This window comes from Pseudoliparis swirei, chromosome 7 (genome assembly GCF_029220125.1).
Source record: "Pseudoliparis swirei isolate HS2019 ecotype Mariana Trench chromosome 7, NWPU_hadal_v1, whole genome shotgun sequence".
NCBI lineage: Eukaryota > Metazoa > Chordata > Actinopteri > Perciformes > Liparidae > Pseudoliparis > Pseudoliparis swirei.
Window position 1 is genome coordinate 14,179,028 of NC_079394.1, and position 19,687 is coordinate 14,198,714.

Here is a 19,687-nt window from a genome sequence, read left to right on the forward strand (position 1 = left end):
AAGGCAGCACAAGATGGACATTTTACACAGCAAAGCAGAAGTTAAAACAATGATCAAAAGAAACATTATTAAGGAATGGCAGCAGAGTTGGGATGTAGGGGAAACAGGAAGACATCTGTATGCTGTGCAGAGGGAAGTTGGCAAAGGGAGGCCAGCTAGAAGAAGCACCGCAGAAGAACACATAGTAACCAGACTGAGGATTGGGCACACAAGGCTGAACAAAACAATGCATCTAGTAAATAAACACCCAACAGGACTATGTGAGCACTGTCAAGTACCAGAATCTGTAGAACATATAATTTGTCATTATCAGAAATACACACTTGAGCGGCACATGTTGAAGAGGAAGCTGGGGGTGGAGGAACTAAATCTAACAGATGCGTTAAAATTGGGGGCAGAACAGGTATTACACTATTTGAAAGAAACAGGATTAAGCAATAGAATTTAAAGCACTGACATTTTTGAATCTCCCTTTTGTTTTGTTTGGTTTATTGATTTTGTTTTGTGGGTATTTTGTTGGGTTTGGTTTTGTTTGTTTGGTTTTGTAAGGGGATAGGGTACTCTGGTCCACACTCCACTACAGTAGGTGGCGGAAATGCACCGTTCACTGGATGCCATCCGCCTAAAAATTTAAAAAGAAGAAGAAGAAAGGAAATGACTAAGGAGAAAGGTCGACTTCCTTCCTCGTTTAGGCCTCAGTAGGTTAAGTATCACGCGCACAGCAGGACTGACACACCCGAGACTCACCAGCACAGGTAAGACGCAGCGCTGCTGCTCCTGTCGGCTTGTCACAGGTTTTTACCAGAAATGTTTTCAAACTGCTCCGGTAGTTTTATATAATGACGTATGTTTCTTGTTCAGACTGGTGCACCGTGTATCTCTTCAGTTGCGTGACAGACAGAGCACCACAGCGGTGACATTCTTAAAGCCTAGAAATTGTTTCATGTCAGATTAAATTGTTCTGGGATGTTTTGAAACGGCACATTCCTGTTTATCATCTTAAATGAAGCGCAATGGTCGAAGTTAATTCTCAGAACACATGACGTCTTAGTTATGTTTTAATGTTCTGACCGAAGCTACAACGTTTCTAACTTGTCCAAATACTTCCAGTAGTTCAGGCTGTCTGTGACACGATCTCTGCAAACAATGAGCATTTCCCTGCAGATATTAACCTTTAAAATAGAAACTAGTGAAACTCTTTTCCCTTTGTAGATTTAAATACAGCTGTAATGTTACCAGGAGGCAGCAGCTGGTTTGATTAATCAATACAAAGATCAATAGCTAAAATGTGCCAGGAAATGAAGACACTATGTGGTTAACATGTTTCTCGTTGAAAAGGGGAAATCTGAAAGTTGTGCAACAGTTGTGGCGCATGTCCTGAAGGAGGGAGGAGCCTCCTCTCACCAGGAAGAAGTTTGATGCACAGAACTTGAAGAGCCACGCCCGACCAGCAGAGTGTGTCCCGGGTTGAGATTCAGTCTGTGTCCCGGTTCAGTGTAGTCTGATTAATTCACATGGAGAGAATCAGCCAAGTGGATCCTCATGTTGCTCAAAGGGCTTGACCTCTTGACCTGTTGCTTCACTCGGTTCACGCAGGATTTTGTAACCTGTTTTCAAGAAGTCTCTATAACAGTCAAAGTCTTATTTAGAGTAATTTTGGATGGAAACATTTAGGTTTTGAAGAAATTCAAGAAGGAACATGTTTTTTTACAGGTTAACTGTCGTAAAAGACGATAAAACAAATGATGCTAAAGTGTATGTAAGTGAAGTTATTGATGGTGCTGTTGTATTAATCAAAGTGTTTCCTTCAGAAATGGATGACGAAATCGCTGCCCTGGTTGTGGACAATGGCTCCGGCATGTGCAAGGCAAGCCGCTGGTGACGACGCCCCGCGCCTCTTCCTCCATCGTGGGTCGCCCCAGACATCAGGTACGCTGGCTACAGGCCGTAGGCTCTCCCCACCTGTGACTGCAGAGATCATGTGACCCTGATGGTGTGTCTGTGTGCAGGGTGTGATGGTGGGCATGGGACAGAAGGACAGCTACGTGGGAGACGAAGCCCAGAGCAAGAGGGCATCCTGACCCTGAAGTACCCCATCGAGCACGGCATCGTCACCAACTGGGATGACATGGAGAAGGTAGATCGCCGCCTGGTGCTCACCCGAGTGTCACGTTGACTTGTCCACTTTCACCCTCAACATTTGACTACTGCCACAACCACTAAGCGCCTCCCGTCCTGCAGATCTGGCATCACACCTTCTACAACGAGCTCCGTGTGGCCCCGAGGAGCATCCGGTCCTGCTGACCAAGCTCCACTCAACCCCAAGGCCAACAGGAGAAGATGACCCAGGTGTGTTCACGCTTGGCTCACATGAGACTTGTATGGGGAACCGACTACAGGAGGTTGTTGGGTCTTCAGTGACACCTGGTTTTCTTTTGGTGCAGATCATGTTCGAGACCTTCAACTGTCCTGCCATGTACGTGGCCATCCAGGCCGTGCTGTCCCTGTACGCTTCGGTCGTACCACAGGTGAGAACATGTCCGACTTCCTGCTCAGGAAATGGACTTTTATCACCAGTCCCTGAGTTGTTGGGTGTTCTCTATCTCCCTTCAGTGTCTTGAGTCTTACTGGTTGTCTTCCGGTTGCAGGTATTGTGATGGACTCTGGTGACGCGTCAGCCACAACGTGCCGATCTCGAGGGTTACGCTCTTCCCACGCCATCCTCCGTCTGGATCTGGCTGGCAGAGATCTGACCGACTATCTGATGAAGATCCTCACTGAGAGGGGCTACAGCTTCACCACCACAGGTACGAGTTTAATGGACTGAAGTACCAGAAGTGGAGCCTCTACTGACATCAAGTGCTTCCACTACACACCCTTCTGTATCCAACTCCTCCCTTTAATTGCGACCCTTGAACACCAGCCGAGCGTGAGATCGTGCGAGACATCAAGGAGAAGCTGTGCTATGTGGCTCTGGACTTCGAGCAGGAGATGCAGACGGCATCCTCCTCTTCCTCGCTAGAGAAGAGCTACGAGCTTCCTGACGGACAGGTCATCACCATCGGCAACGAGAGGTTCCGCTGCCCCGAGGCGCTGTTCCAGCCTTCCTTCCTTGGTGGGTACCAACTTGTAGATGTGTATACACCTTTAACCAATCGCTCTGTTGAAGATCTTGTGCAGCGTCTCTGGGCTCGGGTTCAAACACTAACTCTGGTTCTTTGTGTTTAGGAATGGAGTCATGTGGCATCCACGAAACGACCTACAACAGCATCATGAAGTGCGACGTGGACATCCGTAAGGACCTGTACGCCAACACCGTCCTGTCAGGTGGTTCCACCATGTACCCCGGCATCGCCGACCGCGTGCAGAAGGAGATCACCGCCCTGGCCCCACCCACCATGAAAATCAAGGTACAGTTTGTTTTTGTTAAGCAGATGAATGAAGGATGACTCGAATGATAGTTTTCTAGACTTTGATCTGTAATCTAAGGAGAAAAAAAAGAATACAATGAGTTTCATATCACAGAACTCTTTAAAAACAATAACTTCACCTTGTGATGTGCACATGGAACATTGATTCAATCTTAAAGCCAAACATGTTAATGTTTCATGTCCAGTTCAAGGTTGACTGTCGGGTCCAATAACACCCGTTCATGTTGAGCATCAATGGTTGTGTTTTCCTCCAGATCATCGCTCCCCCAGAGAGGAAGTACTCCGTCTGGATCGGCGGCTCCATCCTGGCCTCCCTCTCCACCTTCCAGCAGATGTGGATCAGCAAGCAGGAGTACGACGAGTCCGGCCCGGCCATCGTCCACCGCAAGTGCTTCTAGAGGTCCAGTCCGCCGTCTCTCCGCCACGGGCCGCTCCGTGGTTTCGGCCAACTGGAGCGGTCTCGTGTCGAGTTGCCCTGAAGATTGAGACCTTTGTGAACATGTTTCTCTCGCAGCTCCTCCTGGTGATCACTACTGGAACCAACAGTATTATCACTGCACGTCTTTAGTTTCGACCAACAATTTAATGCAATCCATTGCACATCAATGGCCAGGTCAGCATTGAGCTGTATCAATATTCCACAGGAGTGTTAGCTGGTCAATAAAATGCCAACGTTTGATGTTTATTATTCTCATGTCGTCATTTGTTTCAGAAATGTTTTTTTTCTCTTTTACTTATGATTTCATACATTAAAGCACATCTTCCCACATGACCTCATGTTGTTCCTGATTGGTGACATTTTACCTGTGAAAAGATGCTAGAGAAACTAAATTGAAAAATGGTCAAATACAAAATGTGCACAATATTTTAGTGAGGTAATTGAGTAATGCAAATATCTAACCATTAATTTGACAAATACAATTTCAGTTACCTCTTTGAAGCTAATCCTACATGGAAACTTTAAAGGGTACCTGTAGTCAAAAACAACAACGTGCTACATCCATTAGGCGCATCAAATAAATCATATTTTCCCGCCGCTATTGTCAACAAGTCACGCATAGCCCGAGGCTTTACATTTCTTTGTCAACATTCCGAGTCCGTGAACGCTTCAGGGCGCAGACATCTTGCCAGTTATTTACTCATGTCAAAGGTCACTGACGCAGAGTCGTTGAAAGGAATTCAGCCAATCCGGAGCCACTTCTACACGCGTTGCTTCTTGGGATAGATCGGTGGCCTCAAGAATTACACAATCTATATCAGGGGTGCTCAATACGTCGATCGCGGCGTAGTATTGGTAGATCGCATGACATAAAAAAAAATTGGCCCGCCCCCCTGTCACTTTCTCTATAGCGCCACATTACAGCAGCAGCATGTCATTTCTGTCTCTACGTGTTGCGTTAACAGTCCTCTGCCCGCCGTCTCGTGCGCCGCGGAGCTCCCGACACCGGTTTGCGCGCATCGGGACGGACGGAGCAAAGAAAAAGTCACTAGCACCCCCGAACATGTCGGCCGAACATTGCATCAATGAAAGACATCTCCAGCGCTGGCTTATGCGCGATGTAGCTATCAAGCTCACTCTTTTGTGTGAAGCAGATGAGGTCTAATGTCACTATATCATCGGACATAAGTTCGTGTTCTTTACAACAAATGCACTCTATGTCTGTTTTTTGTGGCACATTTCCCAACTACCAAGCGTCCGCCGACTTGCGTGCACGGTCCGCACGGTGAAGCATCTGGACCGGCGGTCCTTCGGCATCAACTTCATCAGAATCATCGCTATCGCTGTCACAATTCACTAAATGGGGATAGTCTGCTTTTAATGGTTCATACAAGTATCCAGTTGCTGAATCAGACAATCTTTCATCGTCCATATTTCGCCCGTTTTCTATATTATTATCAAGTTCTCAGCATTTGTTTGCGTGCGCTCGACGTTGTTTACATTGGTTTCTGAACACATCCGCTGTGGCTGGCTGTCGATCTCTCAACGATGTGACGTCACACCACCTGCGCCATATTCAAGCACCAGTGCAATGAAGCTTGTCGGAGTTGAGGGACTTTGAACAGCCTAAACTACGTATTGTTATTGAATACTGGACCGTCAGTGCATGAATAACCTTTAGAAACACATTATCTTTTGATCTGGCTACACATTCGAGATCACAACAGGTACCCTTTAACTCAAGAAGTGCCTGTAGTTGTGGGGATAGTGCCACCATGTGGCCAATGTCATTACATTTTGGTTTGTCAAAGCAATTCTATAGGAAGCAAAGGCTGCCTTCAGGGACTTCATCACCTGTAAATATGGGTTCTCCCGAGGCAGATGTGTGCAGTAAGAGACGATACAATAAGGTGTAGCTGCCAACAATAAGCCCTTCCTCTTCATTTAGAGTTTAGTACATCTATAAGTGTGTAAACTACAGACTCATTCTTGCTGTCCAAAACAAAGGGAATAATTAAATTGCCTTCTCCACATCTTTATTTCAGAAAATTAAAAAGATGCATTTTAAAGAACTCGATGAGGAAACCGCATTTTCCTTTCAATGCATGTTCTGTGTTTTTAATCTTTAAATTGACAGCCACCAGCTGGCAATCTGTAACACATGATTGCAGTTGATGACCTGCTTTCTTTGAACAAGAGGGTGGGGTACCTGGTACAAGAGTTTTGGGTACTAGAGAAAAGAGGCTAGAGTACCTGGGACTTTAGGGTGGGGGGCCGAGGAAAAGAAAACAAGGGTGGATAACCGGGAACAAGAGGGTGAGGATGGGCTCCCGGGGACAAGAGGGTGGGCTATCGGGTACAAGAAGGTAAAGGTAGAGTACTGGGGGGGAGAGGGTGGGGGCAGGGACCCAGGACACAGGGGCGTTTGTTGGCTACATATTTCCATGTTTCACAGGAGTTTGTGATTTCAATGAACCAGAATACATGAGCACCAACAGAAGTGGTGGAGCAAATAATAAAGACGCATGAAACAAAAGTAGCTCTTCACCTCCACCTGCTGGAAATGGAGAGATTATCAAGTGCATAAACACACAAAGACCCGATGTGGAAAAATCCTCTCTCAGCCTCCTGGACCTCCACCCATACCTTCACCTTTACCCAGCTGGTGCAAGGTGTCACATCCTGATAGGAACAACGCAAGCAGAAGCCTCTGGTGTGCACTTCCTGAAAGGCTCACAGGCTGATCCCAGAACAGGAGGACTGCCTTCACGAGGAGGTATATTATAGGGCTGCAGTTACTCATAAGATCTGCACTCATAGACCATGAAGAGATGCTTTCTATCTGAAAAGCTTCTATTGTCTGTCAGCTGTCCTCCATCGGAGTGAACTCAAAGTTGTGTCGTGCCCTTCAAAAAAGATACTACTTCTGCCATGTTGGGAAAGAGACAGGGCCAAGCAGGAGTGTTTCGCATGGAGCAGTGAAGAATTAGCCAAAGATATGTCATTGGATCAGATAACATTCACCCCTGCAATACCGCTATCAATTACACCACCATGGCTATTTCCCTCAGTGTCAGTTGATCTTTATTTTTCAGACAAAGGCCAAGCATTTAAAGACAATAATAACGTGGCAGGAATGGTGGAGGATAGACTGGAGACTTATCATTTATTCCAGCATTTACAGATGGATCAAAAGACCCTGATACAGGGAGAACTGGGTTTGCAGTCACCATACCGTCCTTAAGATATGAAGTTAAAAAGAGAACCTCAGAGCATCTGTCTGTGTATACAGTGGAGACGTTGGCCATTTTAACAGCACTGCAGTGGGTAGAGGAGGTTCGGGTCGAAAAAGTCATTGTCTGTTCAGACTCTAGTTCAACACTATCCTCATTACAATCATTCACTTCACATAGCAGGCAGGATTTAATTCATGAAATATATGAAACACTGTTCCGTTTAAAAAATATGGGTATTGTCGTAGCATTTATGTGGGTACCAGCACACAGGGGGGTGCAAGGAAACAAAAGAGCAGATACACAAGCAAAACAAGCGTTAGAAAGGCAGCACAAGATGGACATTTTACACAGCAAAGCAGAAGTTAAAACAATGATCAAAAGAAACATTATTAAGGAATGGCAGCAGAGTTGGGATGTAGGGGAAACAGGAAGACATCTGTATGCTGTGCAGAGGGAAGTTGGCAAAGGGAGGCCAGCTAGAAGAAGCACCGCAGAAGAACACATAGTAACCAGACTGAGGATTGGGCACACAAGGCTGAACAAAACAATGCATCTAGTAAATAAACACCCAACAGGACTATGTGAGCACTGTCAAGTACCAGAATCTGTAGAACATATAATTTGTCATTGTCAGAAATACACACTTGAGCGGCACATGTTGAAGAGGAAGCTGGGGGTGGAGGAACTAAATCTAACAGATGCGTTAAAATTGGAGGCAGGACAGGTATTACAATATTTGAAAGAAACAAGATTAAGCAATAGAATTTAAAGCACTGACATTTTTGAATCTCCCTTTTGTTTTGTTTGGTTTATTGATTTTGTTTTGTGGGTATTTTGTTGGGTTTGGTTTTGTTTGTTTGGTTTTGTAAGGGGATAGGGTACTCTGGTCCACACTCCACTACAGTAGGTGGCGGAAATGCACCGTTCACTGGATGCCATCCGCCTAAAAATTTAAAAAGAAGAAGAAGAAAGGAAATGACTAAGGAGAAAGGTGGACTTCCTTCCTGGTTTAGGCCTCAGTAGGTTAAGTATCACCCGCACAGCAGGACTGACACACCCGAGACTCACCAGCACAGGTAAGACGCAGCGCTGCTGCTCCTGTCGGCTTGTCACAGGTTTTTACCAGAAATGTTTTCAAACTGCTCCGGTAGTTTTATATAATGACGTATGTTTCTTGTTCAGACTGGTGCATCGTGTATCTCTTCAGTTGCGTGACAGACAGATCACCACAGCGGTGACATTCTTAAAGCCTAGAAATTGTTTCATGTCAGATTAAATTGTTCTGGGATGTTTTGAAACGGCACATTCCTGTTTATCATCTTAAATGAAGAGCAATGGTCGATGTTCATTCTCAGAACACATGACGTCTGAGTTATGTTTTAATGTTCTGACCGAAGCTACAACGTTTCTAACTTGTCCAAATACTTCCAGTAGTTCAGGCTGTCTGTGACACGATCTCTGCAAACAATGAGCGTTTCTCTGCAGATATTAACCTTTAAAATAGAAACCAGTGAAACTCTTTTCCCTTTGTAGATTTAAATACAGCTGTAATGTCACCAGGAGGCAGCAGCTGGTTTGATTAATCAATACAAAGATCAATAGCTAAAATGTGCCAGGAAATGAAGACACTATGTGGTTAACATGTTTCTCGTTGAAAAGGGGAAATCTGAAAGTTGTATAACAGTTGTGGTGCATGTCCTGAAGGAGGGAGGAGCCTCTCACCAGGAAGAAGTTTGATGCACAGAACTTGAAGAGCCACGCCCGACCAGCAGAGTGTGTCCCGGGTTGAGATTCAGTCTGTGTCCCGGTTCAGTGTAGTCTGATTAATTCACATGGAGAGAATCAGCCAAGTGGACCCTCATGTTGCTCAAAGGGCTTGACCTCTTGACCTGTTGCTTCACTCGGTTCACGCAGGATTTTGTAACCTGTTTTCAAGAAGTCTCTATAACAGTCAAAGTCTTATTTAGAGTAATTTTGTATGGAAACATTTAGGTTTTGAAGAAATTCAATAAGGAACATGTTTTTTTACAGGTTAACTGTCGTAAAAGACGATAAAACAAATGATGCTAAAGTGTATGTAAGTGAAGTTATTGATGGTGCTGTTGTATTAATCAAAGTGTTTCCTTCAGAAATGGATGACGAAATCGCTGCCCTGGTTGTGGACAATGGCTCCGGCATGTGCAAGGCCGGCTTCGCTGGTGACGACGCCCCCCGCGCCGTCTTCCCCTCCATCGTGGGTCGCCCCAGACATCAGGTACGCTGGCTACAGGCCGTACGCTCTCCCCACCTGTGACTGCAGAGATCATGTGACCCTGATGGTGTGTCTGTGTGCAGGGTGTGATGGTGGGCATGGGACAGAAGGACAGCTACGTGGGAGACGAAGCCCAGAGCAAGAGGGGCATCCTGACCCTGAAGTACCCCATCGAGCACGGCATCGTCACCAACTGGGATGACATGGAGAAGGTAGATCGCCGCCTGGTGCTCACCCGAGTGTCACGTTGACTTGACCACTTTCACCCTCAACATTTGACTACTGCCACAACCACTAAGCGTCTCTCCCGTCCTGCAGATCTGGCATCACACCTTCTACAACGAGCTCCGTGTGGCCCCCGAGGAGCATCCGGTCCTGCTGACCAAGCTCCACTCAACCCCAAGGCCAACAGGGAGAAGATGACCCAGGTGTGTTCACGCTTGGATCACATGAGACTTGTATGGGGAACCGACTACAGGAGGTTGTTGGGTCTTCAGTGACACCTGGTTTTCTTTTTGGTGCAGATCATGTTCGAGACCTTCAACTGTCCTGCCATGTACGTGGCCATCCAGGCCGTGCTGTCCCTGTACGCTTCCGGTCGTACCACAGGTGAGAACATGTCCGACTTCCTGCTCAGGAAATGGACTTATCACCAGTCCCTGAGTTGTTGGGTGTTCTCTATCTCCCCTTCAGTGTCTTGAGTCTTACTGGTTGTCTTCCCGGTTGCAGGTATTGTGATGGACTCTGGTGACGGCGTCAGCCACAACGTGCCGATCTACGAGGGTTACGCTCTCACCCACGCCATCCTCCGTCTGGATCTGGCTGGCAGAGATCTGACCGACTATCTGATGAAGATCCTCACTGAGAGGGGCTACAGCTTCACCACCACAGGTACGAGTTTAATGGACTGAAGTACCAGAAGTGGAGCCTCTACTGACATCAAGTGCTTCCACTACACACCCTTCTGTATCCAACTCCTCCCTTTAATTGCGACCCTTGAACACCAGCCGAGCGTGAGATCGTGCGAGACATCAAGGAGAAGCTGTGCTACGTGGCTCTGGACTTCGAGCAGGAGATGCAGACGGCATCCTCCTCTTCCTCGCTAGAGAAGAGCTACGAGCTTCCTGACGGACAGGTCATCACCATCGGCAACGAGAGGTTCCGCTGCCCCGAGGCGCTGTTCCAGCCTTCCTTCCTTGGTGGGTACCAACTTGTAGATGTGTATACACCTTTAACCAATCGCTCTGTTGAAGATCTTGTGCAGCGTCTCTGGGCTCGGGTTCAAACACTAACTCTGGTTCTTTGTGTTTAGGAATGGAGTCATGTGGCATCCACGAAACGACCTACAACAGCATCATGAAGTGCGACGTGGACATCCGTAAGGACCTGTACGCCAACACCGTCCTGTCAGGTGGTTCCACCATGTACCCCGGCATCGCCGACCGCGTGCAGAAGGAGATCACCGCCCTGGCCCCACCCACCATGAAAATCAAGGTACAGTTTGTTTTTGTTAAGCAGATGAATGAAGAATGACTCCAATGATAGTTTTCTAGACTTTGATCTGTAATCTAAGGAGAAAAAAAAGAATACAATGAGTTTCATATCGCAGAACTCTTTAAAAACAATAACTTCACCTTGTGATGTGCACATGGAACATTGATTCAATCTTAAAGCCAAACATGTTAATGTTTCATGTCCAGTTCAAGGTTGACTGTCGGGTCCAATAACACTCGTTCATGTTGAGCATCAATGGTTCTGTTTTCCTCCAGATCATCGCTCCCCCAGAGAGGAAGTACTCCGTCTGGATCGGCGGCTCCATCCTGGCCTCCCTCTCCACCTTCCAGCAGATGTGGATCAGCAAGCAGGAGTACGACGAGTCCGGCCCGGCCATCGTCCACCGCAAGTGCTTCTAGAGGTCCAGTCAGCCGTCTCTCCGCCACGGGCCGCTCCGTGGTTTCGGCCAACTGGAGCGGTCTCGTGTCGAGTTGCCCTGAAGATTGAGACCTTTGTGAACATGTTTCTCTCGCAGCTCCTCCTGGTGATCACTACTGGAACCAACAGTATTATCACTGCACGTCTTTAGTTTCGACCAACAATTTAATGCAATCCATTGCACATCAATGGCCAGGTCAGCGTTGAGCTGTATCAATATTCCACAGGAGTGTTAACTGGTCAATAAAATGCCAACGTTTGATGTTTATTATTCTCATGTCGTCATTTGTTTCAGAAATGTTTTTTTTCTCTTTTACTTATGATTTTATACATTAAAGCACATTTTCCCACATGACCTCATGTTGTTCTTGATTGGTGACATTTTACCTGTGAAAAGATGCTAGAGTAACTAAATTGAAAAATGGTCAAATACAAAATGTGCACAATATTTTAGTGAGGTAATTGAGTAATGCAAATATCTAACCATTAATTTGACAAATACAATTTCAGTTACCTCTTTGAAGCTAATTCTACATGGAAACTTTAACTCAAGAAGTGCCTGTAGTTGTGGGGATAGTGCCACCATGTGGCCAATGTCATTACATTTTGGTTTGTCAAAGCAATTCTATAGGAAGCAAAGGCTGCCTTCAGGGACTTCATCACCTGTAAATATGGGTTCTCTTGAGGCCGATGTGTGCAGTAAGAGACGATACAATAAGGTGTAGCTGCCAACAATAAGCCCTTTCTCTTCATCTAGAGTTTAGTACATCTATAAGTGTGAACTACAGACTCATTCTTGCTGTCCAAAACAAAGGGAATAATTAAATTGCCTTCTCCACATCTTTATTTCAGAAAATTAAAAAGATGCATTTTAAAGAACTATGAGGAAACCGCATTTTCCTTTCAATGCATATTCTGTGTTTTTAATCTTTACATTGACAGCCACCAGCTGGCAATCTGTAACACATGATTGCAGTTGACGACCTGCTTTCTTTGAACAAGAGGGTGGGGTACCTGGTACAAGAGTTTTGGGTACTAGAGAAAAGAGGCTAGAGTACCTGGGACTTGAGGGTGGGGGGCCGAGGAAAAGAAAACAAGGGTGGATAACTGGGAACAAGAGGGTGAGGATGGGCTCCCGGGGACAAGAGGGTGGGCTATCGGGTACAAGAAGGTAAAGGTAGAGTACTGGGGGGGAGAGGGTGGGGGCAGGGACCCAGGACACAGGGGCGTTTGTTGGCTACATATTTCCATGTTTCACAGGAGTTTGTGATTTCAATGAACCAGAATACATGAGCACCAACAGAAGTGGTGGAGCAAATAATAAAGACATGAAACAAAAGTAGCTCTTCACCTCCACCTGCTGGAAATGGAGAGATTATCAAGTGCATAAACACACAAAGACCCGATGTGGAAAAATCCTCTCTCAGCCTCCTGGACCTCCACCCATACCTTCACCTTTACCCAGCTGGTGCAAGGTGTCACATCCTGATAGGAACAACACAAGCAGAAGCCTCTGGTGTGCACTTCCTGAAAGGCTCACAGGCTGATCCCAGAACAGGAGGACTGCCTTCACGAGGAGGTATATTATAGGGCTGCAGTTACTCATAAGATCTGCACTCATAGACCATGAAGAGATGCTTTCTATCTGAAAAGCTTCTATTGTCTGTCAGCTGTCCTCCATCGGAGTGAACTCAAAGTTGTGTCGTGCCATCCAAAAAAGATACTACTTCTGCCATGTTGGGAAAGAGACAGGGCCAAGCAGGAGTGTTTCGCATGGAGCAGTGAAGAATTAGCCAAAGATATGTCATTGGATCAGATAACATTCACCCCTGCAATACCGCTATCAATTACACCACCATGGCTATTTCCTCAGTGTCAGTTGATCTTTATTTTTTAGACAAAGGCCAAGCATTTAAAGACAATAATAACGTGGCAGGAATGGTGGAGGATAGACTGGAGACGACATACTTATCATTTATTCCAGCATTTACAGACGGATCAAAAGACCCTGATTCAGGGAGAACTGGGTTTGCAGTCACCATACCGTCCTAAGATATGAAGTTAAAAAGAGAACCTCAGAGCATCTGTCTGTGTATACAGTGGAGACGTTGGCCATTTTAACAGCACTGCAGTGGGTAGAGGAGGTTCGGGTCGAAAAAGTCATTGTCTGTTCAGACTCTAGTTCAACACTATCCTCATTACAATCATTCACTTCACATAGCAGGCAGGATTTAATTCATGAAATATATGAAACACTGTTCCGTTTAAAAAATATGGGTATTGTCGTAGCATTTATGTGGGTACCAGCACACAGGGGGGTGCAAGGAAACAAAAGAGCAGATACACTAGCAAAACAAGCGTTAGAAAGGCAGCACAAGATGGACATTTTACACAGCAAAGCAGAAGTTAAAACAATGATCAAAAGAAACATTATTAAGGAATGGCAGCAGAGTTGGGATGTAGGGGAAACAGGAAGACATCTGTATGCTGTGCAGAGGGAAGTTGGCAAAGGGAGGCCAGCTAGAAGAAGCACCGCAGAAGAACACATAGTAACCAGACTGAGGATTGGGCACACAAGGCTGAACAAAACAATGCATCTAGTAAATAAACACCCAACAGGACTATGTGAGCACTGTCAAGTACCAGAATCTGTAGAACATATAATTTGTCATTGTCAGAAATACACACTTGAGCGGCACATGTTGAAGAGGAAGCTGGGGGTGGAGGAACTAAATCTAACAGATGCGTTAAAATTGGGGGCAGAACAGGTATTACACTATTTGAAAGAAACAGGATTAAGCAATAGAATTTAAAGCACTGACATTTTTGAATCTCCCTTTTGTTTTGTTTGGTTTATTGATATTGTTTAGTGGGTATTTTGTTGATTTGGTTTTGTTTGTTTGGTTTTGTAAGGGGATAGGGTACTCTGGTCCACACTCCACTACAGTAGGTGGCGGAAATGCACCGTTCACTGGATGCCATCCGCCTAAAAATTTAAAAAGAAGAAGAAGAAGAAAGGAAATGACTCAGGAGAAAGGTGGACTTCCTTCCTCGTTTAGGCCTCAGTAGGTTAAGTATCACGCGCACAGCAGGACTGACACACCCGAGACTCACCTGCACAGGTAAGACGCAGCGCTGCTGCTCCCGTCGGCTTGTCACATGTTTTTACCAGAAATGTTTTCAAACTGCTCCGATAGTTTTATATAATGACGTATGTTTCTTGTTCAGACTGGTGCATCGTGTGTCTCTTCAGTTGCGTGACAGACAGGGCACCACAGCGGTGACATTCTTAAAGCCTAGAAATTGTTTCATGTCAGATTAAATTGTTCTGGGATGTTTTGAAACGGCACATTCCTGTTTATCATCTTAAATGAAGCGCAATGGTCGATGTTCATTCTCAGAACACATGACGTCTGAGTTATGTTTTAATGTTCTGACCGAAGCTACAACGTTTCTAACATGTCCAAATACTTCCAGTAGTTCAGGCTGTCTGTGACACGATCTCTGCAAACAATGACCGTTTCCCTGCAGATATTAACCTTTAAAATAGAAACCAGTGAAACTCTTTTCCCTTTGTAGATTTAAATACAGCTGTAATGTTACCAGGAGGCAGCAGCTGGTTTGATTAATCAATACAAAGATCAATAGCTAAAATGTGCCAGGAAATGAAGACACTATGTGGTTAACATGTTTCTCGTTGAAAAGGGGAAATCTGAAAGTTGTATAACAGTTGTGGCGCATGTCCTGAAGGAGGGAGGAGCCTCCTCTCACCAGGAAGAAGTTTGATGCACAGAACTTGAAGAGCCACGCCCGACCAGCAGAGTGTGTCCCGGGTTGAGATTCAGTCTGTGTCCCGGTTCAGTGTAGTCTGATTAATTCACATGGAGAGAATCAGCCAAGTGGATCCTCATGTTGCTCAAAGGGCTTGACCTGTTGACCTGTTATAATAATAATAATCATTTATTTTATATAGCGCTTCTCAAGACACCCGAAGTCGCTTTACAGTCCAGAGTCCAGTAGTCACACACACACAGTCATCCCGGTGGTGGTAATCTACATCCGTAGCCACAGCTGCCCTGGGGCAGACTGACGGAAGCGTGGCAGCCAATCAGCGCCTACGGCCCCTCCGACCACCACCAACATTCATTCACATCCATACGAACCGGGGTGAGGCTGCGGTGCATGTCTTTATGATGGTGGGGGAAACCGGAGTACCCGGAGTAAACCCACGCAGACACGAGGAGAACATGCAAACTCCACACAGAAAGGACCTGGAACGACCGGGATTCGAACCCAGGGCCTTCTTGCTGTGAGGCGACAGTGCTAACCACTGAGCCACCGTGCTGCTTCACTCGGTTCACGCAGGATTTTGTAACCTGTTTTCAAGAAGTCTCTATAACAGTCAAAGTCTTATTTAGAGTAATTTTGTATGGAAACATTTAGGTTTTGAAGAAATTCAAGAAGGAACATGTTTTTTTACAGGATAACTGTCGTAATAGACGATCAAACAAATGATGCTAAAGTGTAAGTGAAGTTATTGATGGTGCTGTTGTATTAATCAAAGTGTTTCCTTCAGAAATGGATGACGAAATCGCTGCCCTGGTTGTGGACAATGGCTCCGGCATGTGCAAGGCTGGCTTCGCTGGTGACGACGCCCACTGCCTTCCTCCATCGTGGGTCGCCCCAGACATCAGGTACGCTGGCTACAGGCCGTAGGCTCTCCCCACCTGTGACTGCAGAGATCATGTGACCCTGATGGTGTGTCTGTGTGCAGGGTGTGATGGTGGGCATGGGACAGAAGGACAGCTACGTGGGAGACGAAGCCCAGAGCAAGAGGGGCATCCTGACCCTGAAGTACCCCATCGAGCACGGCATCGCCACCAACTGGGATGACATGGAGAAGGTAGATCGCCGCCTGGTGCTCACCCGAGTGTCACGTTGACTTGTCCACTTTCACCCTCAACATTTGACTACTGCCACAACCACTAAGCGTCTCTCCCGTCCTGCAGATCTGGCATCACACCTTCTACAACGAGCTCCGTGTGGCCCCCGAGGAGCATCCGGTCCTGCTGACCGAAGCTCCACTCAACCCCAAGGCCAACAGGGAGAAGATGACCCAGGTGTGTTCACGCTTGGCTCACATGAGACTTGTATGGGGAACCGACTACAGGAGGTTGTTGGGTCTTCAGTGACACCTGGTTTTCTTTTTGGTGCAGATCATGTTCGAGACCTTCAACTGTCCTGCCATGTACGTGGCCATCCAGGCCGTGCTGTCCCTGTACGCTTCCGGTCGTACCACAGGTGAGAACATGTCCGACTTCCTGCTCAGGAAATGGACTTTTATCACCAGTCCCTGAGTTGTTGGGTGTTCTCTATCTCCCCTTCAGTGTCTTGAGTCTTACTGGTTGTCTTCCGGTTGCAGGTATTGTGATGGACTCTGGTGACGGCGTCAGCCACAACGCGTGCCGATCTATGAGGGTTACGCTCTTCCCACGCCATCCTCCGCCTGGATCTGGCTGGCAGAGATCTGACCGACTATCTGATGAAGATCCTCACTGAGAGGGGCTACAGCTTCACCACCACAGGTACGAGTTTAATGGACTGAAGTACCAGAAGTGGAGCCTCTACTGACATCAAGTGCTTCCACTACACACCCTTCTGTATCCAACTCCTCCCTTTAATTGCGACCCTTGAACACCAGCCGAGCGTGAGATCGTGCGAGACATCAAGGAGAAGCTGTGCTATGTGGCTCTGGACTTCGAGCAGGAGATGCAGACGGCATCCTCCTCTTCCTCGCTAGAGAAGAGCTACGAGCTTCCTGACGGACAGGTCATCACCATCGGCAACGAGAGGTTCCGCTGCCCAGGCGCTGTTCCAGCCTTCCTTCCTTGGTGGGTACCAACTTGTAGATGTGTATACACCTTTAACCAATCGCTCTGTTGAAGATCTTGTGCAGCGTCTCTGGGCTCGGGTTCAAACACTAACTCTGGTTCTTTGTGTTTAGGAATGGAGTCATGTGGCATCCACGAAACGACCTACAACAGCATCATGAAGTGCGACGTGGACATCCGTAAGGACCTGTACGCCAACACCGTCCTGTCAGGTGGTTCCACCATGTACCCCCGGCATCGCCGACCGCGTGCAGAAGGAGATCACCGCCCTGGCCCCACCCACCATGAAAATCAAGGTACAGTTTGTTTTTGTTAAGCAGATGAATGAAGGATGACTCGAATGATAGTTTTCTAGACTTTGATCTGTAATCTAAGGAGAAAAAAAAGAATACAATGAGTTTCATATCGCAGAACTCTTTAAAAACAATAACTTCACCTTGTGATGTGCACATGGAACATTGATTCAATCTTAAAGCCAAACATGTTAATGTTTCATGTCCAGTTCAAGGTTGACTGTCGGGTCCAATAACACCCGTTCATGTTGAGCATCAATGGTTGTGTTTTCCTCCAGATCATCGCTCCCCCAGAGAGGAAGTACTCCGTCTGGATCGGCGGCTCCATCCTGGCCTCCCTCTCCACCTTCCAGCAGATGTGGATCAGCAAGCAGGAGTACGACGAGTCCGGCCCGCCATCGCCCACCGCAAGTGCTTCTAGAGGTCCAGTCCGCCGTCTCTCCGCCACGGGCCGCTCCGTGGTTTCGGCCAACTGGAGCGGTCTCGTGTCGAGTTGCCCTGAAGATTGAGACCTTTGTGAACATGTTTCTCTCGCAGCTCCTCCTGGTGATCACTACTGGAACCAACAGTATTATCACTGCACGTCTTTAGTTTCGACCAACAATTTAATGCAATCCATTGCACATCAATGGCCAGGTCAGCGTTGAGCTGTATCAATATTCCACAGGAGTGTTAACTGGTCAATAAAATGCCAACGTTTGATGTTTATTATTCTCATGTCGTCATTTGTTTCAGAAATGTTTTTTTTCTCTTTTACTTATGATTTTATACATTAAAGCACATCTTCCCACATGACCTCATGTTGTTCCTGATTGGTGACATTTTACCTGTGAAAAGATGCTAGAGTAACTAAATTGAAAAATGGTCAAATACAAAATGTGCACAATATTTTAGTGAGGTAATTGAGTAATGCAAATATCTAACCATTAATTTGACAAATACAATTTCAGTTACCTCTTTGAAGCTAATCCTACATGGAAACTTTAACTCAAGAAGTGCCTGTAGTTGTGGGGATAGTGCCACCATGTGGCCAATGTCATTACATTTTGGTTTGTCAAAGCAATTCTATCTAGGAAACAGGCTGCCTTCAGGGACTTCACCTGTAAATATGGGTTCTCCCGAGGCCGATACAATAAGGTGTAGCTGCCAACAATAAGCCCTTCCTCTTCATCTAGAGTTTAGTACATCTATAAGTGTGTAAACTACAGACTCATTCTTGCTGTTCAAAACAAAGGGAATAATTAAATTGCCTTCTCCACATCTTTATTTCAGAAAATTAAAAAGATGCATTTTAAAGAACTCTGAGGAAACTGCATTTTCCATTTTTTTCCATTTTTTTTTCATCATAGGTAAACCCCAATTATGAGGATTTTTTATTTATATTTTATTAGTGTTCAGAATCTCACATACACATATTGACATTTTTCAGATTATTTGTATAAAGAGAAGTAAAAAACAAAAAAAATAAACACATGCAAATAAAGAAACAAAAACAATACCATAGTAACAAAACTATAAATTAAAGCAGGGAGAAATCATTTTCTATAGAGTAAAGAAATAGTCAGGCCATTTATCTGTGACATAGTTGCACCACTTTTGCCAGTGCTTAAGAAATGTTTCCGTTCTTTGGTTAACATGAGCTGTGATCTGCTCCATTCTGTAGATCTGTCACAATGTCTCTCCATGATGTAATTGTAGGACACTCTGGTAATAAACATTTTCTGGTAATAGACTTTTTACTGGCCACCAGCATTGCATTTATCAAGAGTCTGTCCCCTTTCGGCCAGCTTTGAGGTATATTTCCAAGGTACAGAATCTTAAAGTCCAAAGGGATGTCCTCGTGAAAGATGTCCTGTAAAGCATTGTGTACCGCCTTCCAAAAGTTTTTAATGATGGGACAGTCCCAGAAGATGTGGTAGTGGTTTGCGCTTTGGTGTCCACACTTTCTCCAGCAAACAGGAATGTTATCGCTATAATGAGATGTCTGAGATGGTGTAATGAAGTATCTTATACAATTTTTCCAGTTAAACTCTCGCCAGCTCATTGAACTGGTACATTTCCATTGATACCCCCATATTAATGTCCATTCTTCCTCAGAAATATCTATCCCAGATTCCTTTTCCCATTTTACTTTAATGTATGCTGTTGAGTGAGTTTTAAGCTCTAGAAAGCATTTATATATGGCTGATATTGCCCCTTTATTGCAATTTGACT

The 19,687-nt window shown here is 45.7% G+C and overlaps 3 pseudogenes; all 3 read left to right on the forward strand.

Annotated features, from left to right (window-relative positions):
- The first annotated feature begins 1,813 nt into the window (after positions 1 to 1,813).
- On the forward strand, positions 1,814 to 4,203 carry LOC130196953 (actin, cytoplasmic 1-like; annotated as a pseudogene).
- A 3,872-nt stretch (positions 4,204 to 8,075) lies between these two features.
- Positions 8,076 to 11,644, forward strand: LOC130196951 (actin, cytoplasmic 1-like; annotated as a pseudogene).
- A 2,661-nt stretch (positions 11,645 to 14,305) lies between these two features.
- LOC130196954 (actin, cytoplasmic 1-like) lies at positions 14,306 to 17,978 on the forward strand (annotated as a pseudogene).
- Positions 17,979 to 19,687: the final 1,709 nt, after the last annotated feature.